The sequence below is a fragment of the Beta vulgaris genome, chromosome 9 (genome assembly GCF_026745355.1).
Source record: "Beta vulgaris subsp. vulgaris cultivar EL10 chromosome 9, EL10.2, whole genome shotgun sequence".
Classification (NCBI taxonomy): Eukaryota; Viridiplantae; Streptophyta; class Magnoliopsida; order Caryophyllales; family Amaranthaceae; genus Beta; species Beta vulgaris.
Window position 1 is genome coordinate 35,808,313 of NC_079210.1, and position 12,512 is coordinate 35,820,824.

The window sequence follows — 12,512 nt, forward strand, 5'->3', positions numbered from 1 at the left end:
TGCTTGTCAGAAGTCCTACAATGGCTAGGTATCCCTTGGATACAAAGAAGCCTAATCCAGCACTGCAGATGGACTTTGAATAGGTATAAAGGTAATAGGACTAGGAAAATGGTCCTTCTAGCTGCACTTGCAGCTACTGTTTATGTAATATGGAGAAATTGGAATTTTGCCCACTGGGATCAGGTTATAATGACAGTTAGTAAAGCTGTGCAGGCTATCAAAATGAGTGTAAAGCAGAGAATCATTCAGATCATAAGTGCTAAGGTTAAAGATAATGATAGGAGATGGATTAATGAGTTGTAAGGTTGGGCATGTCCAACTTTAGTTGTGTTTGCTGGCTTAACTAGCTAGCTTAGGTTGTTTTTGTGGATTGAGCTATAAACCTTACTTATCTTCCCAAAAAAAAAAAAAAAAGGATCTACATGCCTATGTGCAAACTCATCAGTGCAAGCATCAGTATCAACTATTATTGTTTCTTTTTCTTCATCACACCTTCTTTAGATATATGTTCCTAATTCAATTTGACTTCTTTTTAATTCATATTATATATAAAATAAAGTTTACTTGGTATATATAAATCAAGATTTTTTAGTATATACATTTAGATTTCTTATTATATAAATCAAAATACTAAATATAAGTTACCTGGTTATCTGAGCCTAAAATTACCAACTCTTTCGGCCATTCTATGAATGAACCCTCAGCTTGACTGAGTTTCATGATTAATGGAGTAGGTAGTGGAACTGGAGCATCTGCATACTCCGCAAAAAAATCATCAGCACTCACTTTCACGGCGGTAGGATGTGATGATGACTCATTTCGTGGATGAACGGTATCCTCAGCTACAATGATCGGTCCCAAGATATCCGCGAATGCCAAACGACATGGAACTTGACTCTTAACATCCAATGAGAGCACAATGTCAATAATTAAGTGTCTTAGAAGCATAATATCGTAATCTTAGAAGATATAAAATAAATATATACCTACAAGCTCACAAATGGATCATTGCCCCCCGAATGACAGCTACTAGGATCTCCCTAAACAGATGTAATCCTAATGCTACACCAGCTGTTGACACACGCCCAGGTTGGTCTTTCCTCTGAGAGCACGTGATAGAGCATCATCCATCCGACCTGGAACAAACTCTCCTTCATTTTCTTTCCTTTTCCAATCATCCTGCGTCCAATCAAAAAAATTGTATGATTAGTAGAGTACAAGTAATTAGACAAGAAAATATTATAAAATGTGAAGAATGCTTACAATGGAGTCTTTTATCTTTTGTGTTTCTTCATTAGGGAAGAAAAATTTCCATCCTTATCTTTTTTCGATCTCACGAGAAGCCATGGCAATGTTCAATCCGGCAAGGAGGAAATCACTAATGATGTAGAGGAGTAAACAGATGATATTGTAAAGGATGAAGGGATATACCCTTTGCGTTTCCAAACGGGAATCATCTTCGCATATGACTTTTGACCCAAAAAATGAAAATGCTTGTTGGCAGCCTGAGATATTCTTGCCTTTTCACTTTTGGCCTAATACAAAAACATGTAACTAGTCAATATTGGAGAACCAAATTATTATATAATTTCATATGATTGTAACGTACATATTACATACCTTAAACTCCTGAGAGCTACATTTTTTCACAAACTGGTCCTAGATCTCTTGCGTGATGAAAGGATAGAGCGCGTATTGTTGTGTATCATTATTAGGCCCCGTCCTCGTTTTTTGTGATCCATCTAGTCACCAATATTGACTTGAAATCTCTCCACTGCTTATCACAAGTAGTCAAGACATCTCGTCTCTTCCTCGCATCCTCTTCTATTCCAAACTCTCTTCAATATACAAAAATGTACCAATAATACATAAGTAGTATAATAAATATGATCTCAATTATATTAAAAGAATAAGGTTACTTACTTTAACATCTTCCCATAAAGTCTTTTTTATGCCTTCTGGAACATCATCACAACTGTCATACAAGATAGACACTTTGCTTCTACTGATTTCACCGCAATGTGTCTTGTATGCACCAGTATACTCCCCAATCGGACGTATCAATTCATCCCACTAAAGTACTCTTTAGATTCGGGATTTGGAACATATCCCTTTCGTAGGACCTATTGGCCTGCTCACTTTTTTCTTCCTAGCAGCTCCATCAGTAATCTCGGGCTCAGAACGTGGCTGCTGATCATCAGATGCATCATGCATTATTTCATCTTCCATCAGTACACCTGAAACCAAATAGATGTTACATTCATCAATGAAGTAGTAGAAAATTATTTTAACAAAGCATAAAATATATAATTAAAGATTATAAACAATAGTAGTTGAGTCAGTATTACATATGTTACCTATTAGTCAGTTTTTTCTCTGACAACGTAAAATCCCTCATTATGGTCTCGACAAATGTAATTTGTGTCTAGATCTTCCCCTAATGTACTTGGAATGACTACTGACGAAGCAATGACTTCATTGAATTGTGCATCGTAATCTTCTTCATCGTGTACATCATCAATTCCAAGTATTCTCCTTTTTCCTTCCATGACAACAAACCATTTTGAATCGGCAGGGTCAACCATGTAGAATACTTGTTTTGCTTGTGATGCCAATATTAAGTTATCTTCATGATGTCCTAACCGGCTGAAATTGACTAATGTAAAAAATCATGTTCATCTTCTTCACCCACGACGAATATCAACCCACTTGCATTGGAAAGCGGAATCTTGAAGTTAACATAATCAAAGTTCTAATATCTCTTCAATGAACCCGTAGTAAGACTTCATTGTCTCAATAGTTCTATCCCTTCTACTTTTATACTCTGATGACAAAGCCCCCATCGAAACACCACTATTTTGCATCGTGGATTTGTCATCTTGCTGCTTAGTTAAAATGTATAACCATTGATGTCATACCCTCATAGGAAAGAACTTCGCTTTGACCCATATGCCAACCATTTCAAGTATCGATACGCATTAGTATGTTAGTTCAGATAATTGGTTCATAACTCGTTCTTTAAACCAATCAACGAACGTCCGATTATGCTCAATCATCAAGTCACGTTCATTTAACATGGATACTGAACACTAAGCAAGTCATGTGCTCATCTAAGTAAGGATGAACTTGTTTCAGATTTTGTAACACAATCAATTCTGCTTTTCTTTTCAACTCTCCATCAAGACACAATCTTTTTCTCCCAATGGTACCACAACCTTCAAGCCTTCCTTCATGTCTAGATTTTGGAAACCAATTGCTTGTGCACGTGCTAAATACTGACTTCATATTCAGATACTTCCTCAGCAACTGTTCTTTGACAATACTTGCTTCTGGTCTAGCTGGATTCATCACTTTACCCTTCAGAGTACCCATATGTCTTTCAAAAGGCCACATATACCTCATACAAACGGGCCCACAAAGTTTAATTTCTCGACAAGATGGATTATCAAATGAGGCATGATGTCAAAGAAGATGGTGGAAAGTACATTTCAAATCCACATCGTCTCATTACATCGGCTTGCAAGTTATCTAGAGTGTTAGGATCAATCACCTTTGTAGAATAGTTCTGAAGAAGAAACACAATTTGTGATTGTATATCTTACTTGGGAAGGCAAAATTCCTCGAGCAACAGGTAATATATGCTGCATCAAGATATGACAATCATGAGATTTCAAACCAACAAGTTTCAAGTCCTTCAGTGAAACAAGGTTTCGGAAATTTGACGAGTATCCAGCAGGAACCTTTAACCTATGCAGGGACTCACAAAAACTAGTTTTCTCCTTCTTAGACAAAGTGTAGCAAGCTGGTGGAAGATAATAGCGTTGTCCCCGCTCCTGAGGTGCTAGTTTTGGTCTACCCATTTCAGTCATGTCTTTCCTAGCTTTAACTCCATCCTTTGTCTTCCGGGCATATTCAACAATGTTCCGACAATGGCATCACAAACATTTTTCTCAATGTGCATTAAATCAAGACAATGTCTGACTTCCAAACATTCCCAATACGGAAGGTCCCAAAACTTAGACTTTTTTTTTATAAGTTCATTGAGACACTTTTGAAGGGCTTGCCAAAAATTGTTTCAATATCCTTTACCCTATTAGAAACCTCTTTTCCACGTAAAGGTACAGGGCTTCTCTCATCTCCACTTTTCGCTTGAACAACTTTTTCTTCTTACGGAATGGATGATCTAAAGGAAGCCATGTACGATAATGCAGGTACACATTCTTCCCACAATGATGTAACGCTTATCAATCATATTCTCATCACAAATAGGGCATGCCTTTGCTCCTTTAACCGTATACCCTGAAATTCCCATAAGCCGGGAAATCATTAATCGTGCAAAATATCATGGCACGCAATGTGAAGTCATTTTCGCATACGCATCGAACATGGAAACACCTTCATCCCACAAAATTTCAGATCTTGAAGGAGGGGTCAAGATACACATCTATGTCGTTTCCGGGTTGCTTAGGACCCGAAATAAGAAGCGATAGCATAATAAATTTACGCTTCATACATAACCAGGAGGGAGTTATAAATTGTCAGTAGAACCGGCCAAGTGCTATGTTGGGTACCTAGTGTGCCAAATGGGTTCATCCATCTATACAAAGTCGAAGCCTAAGATTTCGAGCATCTGTACCAAAATCGGGAATCGGTCGATATTTCTCCATTGGGGAGAATCGGCCGGTTGTCTAAGCATCCCATCTTTCTTCCTCTAGTCTGCATGCCATCTTATAATTAGCATTATTTTTATCCGAAAATGAACGCCTAAATCTCGAAATGATTGTAAGATACCAAAGAACCTTCGCCGAAGTTTCTTTCTTTCTCACCCCCTCATCATTCTCCTTTATCTTGTATCGAGACTTTCCACACCTAGGACACTCATGCAAATTTTTGTGCTTGTTTTGATACAGAACACAATCATTTTGACATGCATGTATCTTCTCGTATTCCATACCTAATGGGCACAAGAATTTCTTTGCCTCGTAGGTAAAGTTGGGAATTTCATTCCCTTCAGGTAGCAATTCTTGTACAAAAGTGAACAACTCACTTAGACTTTTATCTGTCCAACTATACTTCGATTTTATATTGAACAATGTGAGGATGCCAGAAAGTTTAGTGAAATTCTTACACCCCGGATACATAGGTTTTTCCGCTGCACTTAGAACACTATCATACATATGCGGACGATCGTTCTTTCGTCCTCCAAATTGTGCAACATCTCATCTACCCTATCATTGTCATCATCTACACTATCATTCTCATTATTATCCTCTCCTTCAACCTCGACCTCATCATCAATGAGATCAACATGCAAATCACCACACAAGCTAGGGAGCTCATACCCTGATCATAAACTCGCCATGCCATGTCCACCTAGTATAGTTACTTTTAAACCCACGATGAATCAAATGATCTTTAATTTGATCCACATCACGATACCCCCTTGAGTTATTGCAATCACAACAAGGACACAAGACTAACTTTGACCCATTATGCGATTGATGTTCTAACGCAACCTTGATAAATTCATCAACCCCTTGTAGAAATGTCGCCGAAATTCGATTACCATATATACATCTAGTTTCGATCCATATTCATACACTAGAAACACCAAACAAGAACGTAATCGATCACATCATTCGAAGTGGCTTATCAAATGCAGTCATGACCATTTGGGTCCTTATCACTCCATCCTAACCCATCACTGAGTTTCTCATCTCACTAGTGCAACATTTGGTTTTCAATTATGAGAAAAATTCGGTAGCACTTGCCTATAGTTCTCCAAGTACACGATGAACATAGTAGTTAAACAATTAACATATGTACCTGAGAAAGATTAGGGAATGAGAGGGATCTTTCTTAAAACCGAATTCCAAACATTCATTCACATCATAAGTAAGATAAGAAACTCAAAGACAGTCCCAAACCGGGGACCTAGCATCTTTTTTTATTTACTAATCGGATTGACAAAACTAAAGTAGATAGTTAGATGAGTGAAAAAAAACAGCTTCGAAATTTGCAGTAAAAAGAGAATCTCATCGCCTATGTACAAGGTTTAAACGAAAATAAACATAAGGAGTCAAGGTTATTTGTTTCCCCCAAGATTGGATAATTAGTCCTCATAACTTTACGTGGATTGGAAAGAACAATTCTACTTTCAAGACTTACTCCTAATGAGTAAGCCTCAAACGGGTATCTAGGCAAATGATGTCCATTGTAATTAAACAGCACAAACCAACCCATTTCTTAGATTTCTCTCCCCACCCCATTAAGGTATACCCATATAGGTTTGGTTATAATTTAACATATACTTACCCAATCACATAATAACCAAATAATTCACATATACTTTCCCAATCATATAACCAAACAATTCCTTAGATTTCCTGACCCCCCCTCCCCATATAGGTTTGGTGATAATTCAACATCATAAAGACAATTAAAACAAATCCACAAATCCAAACTAATGGTTAAATTAAGTAAATCAGAAAATAACAAAATGTATAATACATACCTTTGCTCTCAAGGAGCAGCGAAGACAAGCACAACGACGTGAGCTTGGAGAACCGGTAACAGACGAGCACTAAGGTGGCAACTGAAGTACAATGTAAAGGAATGACAAAGTGAGAGACTGCAACACCATTGAAAGAGATGATTTTGGATCGTCACACAACATATCACTAAATTTCACAAGTTCAAGGTAAATAGGAAACTATAATATAAATTCTAATAAGTTTGAAATTCTAAAGTGAGCATTCAAGAATTCTAACTCATAATCGAAACACATAATTCTAAAGTAAGCATTTAAGAATTCTAACTCATAATTGAAACACATAATTCTAAAGTGAGTATTCAAGAAACACATGCAAGAAATTGTTTCAATACAAACCTTATGAATATAATTATAAATTAGCTAGCAAGGAAGTATTTTAGAACACTACACAAATTATATAATTTGGAAACTCTTTCTCTCTCTCTCACTAGAACCTCTCTAGTTTAAGACCCATTTCCCGCCATTGTTGGTGGTTCGCGGTGCTTGCACCTGAGCTATGGCTCGAACTCGCCATCAACTGGCTACGAATTCTTCAGCTAAGAGGAAAGAGTTAGAGGAATCAGGTAGGCCAAAATCGATGCGACATGAGACAACCTCAAAAAAGGGAGATTTTGACTCCATTGATGACGAGATGATTGATCAGGAGATTGGTGAAGATAATCCGAATGATGATATGCCTGATGCAATCCAGAATCCGGTGAACATGTGGTTGAATTTATTGAAGGATACGGAGGTGACGAATATGGGTAACAAAGGAAAACAGAGAGATGCTGAAACAAATCCTGTTTCACCTACTAGAGGTAATTCGCAATCACATGCTAAAATTGAATTAGATGATATTGAGGATGAGATTCATTATTGGAATTCTGCAATGATTTGTTACGTTTTGGGGGCGAATCCACCATTAAAGATCATAGAAGGATTCTTTAATCGAATTTGGAAGAACCAGGGGATAGATAAGATTGATGTGATTGGAAAAGGCTTGTTCATTGTTAGATTTAATTGTATTGCAAGTTTGCAGAATGTAATGGAAGGTGAACCTCAGTTTTTTGATGGTAAACCACTGATTATGAAACGCTGGACTGCTGATACTGAGTTTAATAAGAACAATCTAAAAACTGTTCCTATTTGGATTAAACTCCCACAATTAGACCTCAAATATTGGGGTGAAAGAAGTTTGGAGAAAATTGCTGGATTAGTAGGACCTTTGATCAAAATGGATCAAGCTACTAAACTTAGGGAGAAATTACTTTTTTCTAGGGTGCTAGTTGAAATACAGATTGAGCAAAATCTTCCGGATGCTGTTTTCTTTTAGAATGAAAAAGGGCTTGTAGTGGAGCAAAGGGTGGAATATGAATGGAGGCCACTATTGTGTTCAAAATGTAAGAATTATGGACATGTAGTGGAGAATTGTAGAGCTACTCAGGCTAAGAAATAGGGCCCTAAGGGCAAGGCTAATTTAGGGGAAAATAGGGCTCATAAGGCTGATGGAAACCCTACTACCTACATTGATGATGATGGATTTCAATTGGTACCTACAAAGAAACAAGATAGTCCTGGTCAAGGGACTAAAGAAGGGCAGGTGATACAGATTACTAATACTTTCTCCAAGCTGCTTTCTGAGGATGGTGATGGAGGTGTAATGCCTGTAGGTGAGAGTGTGCTTGTGCACACTGACAAGGGTGAGGCTAGTGAGGGGAGGGAGTCCCTTACTAGTCATGGATGATGTCTTAATCTGGAATGTAAGAGGCCTGAACAACCATGCTAAACAAGTTAAAGTGAGAGAATTGATCCATCTCCACAATATTCAGTTGTTCAGCCTCTTGGAAACCAAGGTAAAAGCTCCTAACCTTGGTCGTTTTTACCTAGATATGTGTCCCAAGTGGTGTTTTTTCACAAATCACCATCATAATGATAGTGGAAGGATTATTCTGGCCTGGCAACCTGGGTCCTTCACTGTTGACATAAGATATGTTTCTGCACAAATGATACATTGTAGAATCACTGCGTGCCACAGTAAAAAAACATTTTTATGTACATTCATCTATGGATTTAATGAGGCCCTGGGTAGAGAGAAGGTATGGTCTGACTTATCTGGGATAGCTACTCAATCTATTGAGGCCTGGTGCATTGGAGGGGACTTTAATTCTGTACTTAATAGAGATGAGAGAGTTGGATCTATTATTAAAGAATCAGAAATTAGTCCTATGAGGAGATGTGTAACTACTTGCAAGCTTAAGGATGTCAAAGCTACTGGTAGATTCTATACTTGGAATAACAAACAATTTGGTGACCAGAGAGTTATGTCCAAGATTGATAGAGTTATGGCAAACTCTGAATGGAATGTTGAATTTCAAGATGCTGAGGTGTTTCTTATGCCTGAAGGAGAATTTGATCATAGTCCTATGTTGATCAAGACATGTCCCTTACTGCAGGGTAAGAAACCTTTTAGGTTTTTCAATCATAGGTGTTTTAATGAGTGTTTCAGTGAAGTGGTATATGAAGGGTGGAGAAGACCTGTATATGAAGTTCCTTCATTTCAGGTGCTAAAGAAGTTGAAACTTTTGAAAAGGGATCTTAAAGTCCTTGATTAAAGAGGCCAGAGTGATTTACAGGAGGCTGAACAAGTTGCAAAGGAGAGATTGCTAGCTGCACAACAAGAGCTACACTCTAATCCTGGTGATTGCAGGTTTGCTCAATTAGAGAAAGAGGCTCAGGTAGTGTATCAGATTGCTTGGAGAGACCTCCACTCTGCATTGCAACATAAAGCAAAGCTCCATTGGTTAAAAGAGGGGGATGAAAACTCCAGAACTTTCTATAATAGCATTAAATCTAGGCAGAAGAGAAACTCTATTAAAGCTATTCAGTCTATGGATGGACAATGGAGAGATACCCATGGTTCCATTGTGGATGCATTCCTGGAGTTTTATCAACAACTGCTTGGTACATGTATGCCTTCGAGGAATGTTGTACTACCTGGTATTTTACAATATGGACCCTCATTAACTATTTCTCATTGTACTAGCTTGGGTTTCAACTATAATGCAGCAGATGTAAGGAAGATTATGTTCAGCATTCCAAGCAACAAGGCACCAGGGTTGGATGGATATAGTAGTGCATTTTTCAAGGCTGTTTGGGAGATTGTTGGGAATGATATTAGTCAAGTTATACTGGGGATTCTGAGAACTGGACTGATAGTTAGGGAGCTTAACCTAATTACACTCACTCTAGTTCCTAAGGTGAAAATCCCAAATTCAGTGAGTGAATTCAGGCCTATTGCCTGCTGCTCTACTATATACAAATGTTTGTCAAAGCTCATATGTGCTAAGCTAAACACTGTGCTACCTGATGTAATAAGCCCTACACAAGGTGCCTTTGTCACTGGGAGGAATATCATGCATAATGTCTTATTATGCCAAGACCTGGTGAAGATGTACAGGCCTTCTCAAAAACAACCTTGCTGCATGATGAAACTAGATATTAAAAAAGCTTATGACACTGTTGAGTGGTAATTTGTAGAAGAAATGTTGGTTGGGCTTCAATTCCCTGCTTCCTTTGTACAACTAATCATGATGTGTGTGACTACTCCTTCATATACATTGATGATAAATGGCAGTCCTAGTGAGATAATCTATCCTAAAAGAGGCCTAAGACAAGGGGACCCCCTCTCCCCCTTGCTCTTTACCCTTTGCATGGAGTATTGCTCCAGAATTCTCTCTAAAGTGTGCACTCTCCCTCGCTTCAAATTTCATTCAAGATGCAAACATCTGAAGTTGAATCATCTGATTTTTGCTGATGATCTACTCTTGTTCTCAAAAGGGGATTACAACTTTATATGCATGCTGATTAGTGCTTTGAAGATGTTTTCTGAGAAATCTGGTCTTCATCTGAGCCCTGAAAAATCTGAAATGTACCTGACTGGATTGGCAGAGCCTGAGATAAATAGAATTCAACAACTGACTGGCTTTAGAATGGGTGCTCTCCCTTTTAGGTACCTTGGTGTACTTATGAGCACTAAGAAATTGAAGGTAAATGATTGTGAGGCTCTCATTGATAGGATGTGTGTGAGGGTGAAGTTATGGAGCAGCAGGAACCTGGCATACAGTGGAAGGCTCCAATTGGTTAACTCTGTTTTGATGTCAATATGTGTACTGGACTCAATTGTTCATACTCCCTAAAACTGTCCTCCATAAAATTAATTCCATCTGCAGGAATTACTTATGGCATGGTTCTTATGATAGCAGCAACCCTGGTTATGTTGCATGGGATACAGTCTGCACATCTAAATGACATGGAGGTCTGGGGATTACAAGCCTTCTCCTCTAGAATCAAGCTGTTGTGGCTAAGCATGTTTGGGCTATCTCACACAAGAAGGATAATTTGTGGGTAAGGTGGGTTCATGCTGTGTACATAAAAGAAACAAACTGGGAAGGCTACAAACCACCAACTACTGCTAGTTGGGTATGGAAATGTATTTGCCATGTGAAGGACCAGTTGTGGCCTCAAATTGCTTTAAATGATGAAAATCATTTCAGTATTGCAAAGACCTACAAGGCTTTACTTCCTATGGGGCAAAACTGGAGATATAGCAAGGGCATTTGGAATAGGTTATCTATTCCAAAGCATAGGTGTATACTATGGCTTGCTTTGAAGCAATGCCTGATAACTAGGGAAAGACTAGCCAAGATGGGCATCACTGAGTGTACAGACTGTGGCTTGTGTGGTGTTGATAGCCAGACTCATGAACATCTGTTCTTTGAGTGAGGTTTTAGCAGGAGATGCTTGATTCAGCTTCACCTATGGCTTGGAGTCAGAAGGCATGATTTCAGTTTATATCAACACATGACATGGCTGCTTATGAGCCATAGGACTGGAAGTTTTCATAACAAAGTCATCATGACAGCAGTGGCTGCTCTTGTATACCAGGTGTGAGAGCTAGGAATGATGCACTATGGAACAACAAAGTTCCTTCTATCTAATCTGTTGTGCAGCAGATTAAGTTCAATGTGAAACATAGAATAAATCAAGTGCATAAGAATATGACCCCTAGGGAACATAGATGGTTTGACTTGTTGTAGTTTGTTAATTGGAGGTTTTTTCCTCTGTTGGGGTGCAGCTAAGTTTATTCTTAGCTTGCTTGATGTAATATGTTTTGTCTGAGTGCTAATATACTTCTTTCTTGCCTCTCAAAAAAAAAACTATACAAATTCATAAGCAGTACAAACTACAATCTACAAATTATAAACTACAAACATCCTAAATTCAATCTCAAAATTAATTTCACACATGTTTATCATGATTTGAATTCTAATTTTAACCCTTGACAAAAATTAGAACTAAAATTATTCAAAGCAACCCCTAGAAAAATTAAGGGAACTTGAAAATACATGACTAAGGTAAATTAATACTAAAAAATTTAAAAAAACAACAAGAATTACATACTTTGCTGGCAGCGGCACCGACAGCGGCAAGTCAGTTCGCAGCGGCGGCAGCGGGTCGGTCTAAGCGTCGGCAAGTGAGAGAGAAAGAGTGCACCGTGAAAATCGAGTGAATGAATGAATGAGATAGTGTGTGGGATGAGACACAAAACCAAGTGATCGTTAATGGCACCGGCGGCGAGACGAACGCAAGTTTTCGCCGGCGAAATGGGGCGGCAACCGGTGAGTGCGACTAAAATCCGAGAGAGAATGAGAGTGAAAACCGTACCGAGAATGAGAGAGAGAGAGAGAGAGAGAGAGTGTGTGAATTTGAAAATACCAAAAACCGCCGGAGAGGGGTGAAATTCGCCAGAGAAGCAACGGTCGCCGGCGAGAATGAGGGAGCGTCGGCGAGAGTGAGAGTTCGGTTTTTGCATGTAATTTAGGGCTCGAATAATGCCGTTGGGGGTCGTCCAGGGGAAAAATGATTGTGGGTAAAGGGTGATTTGCGTCGAATGGGTCATGGGGTCCGACGCAAATCA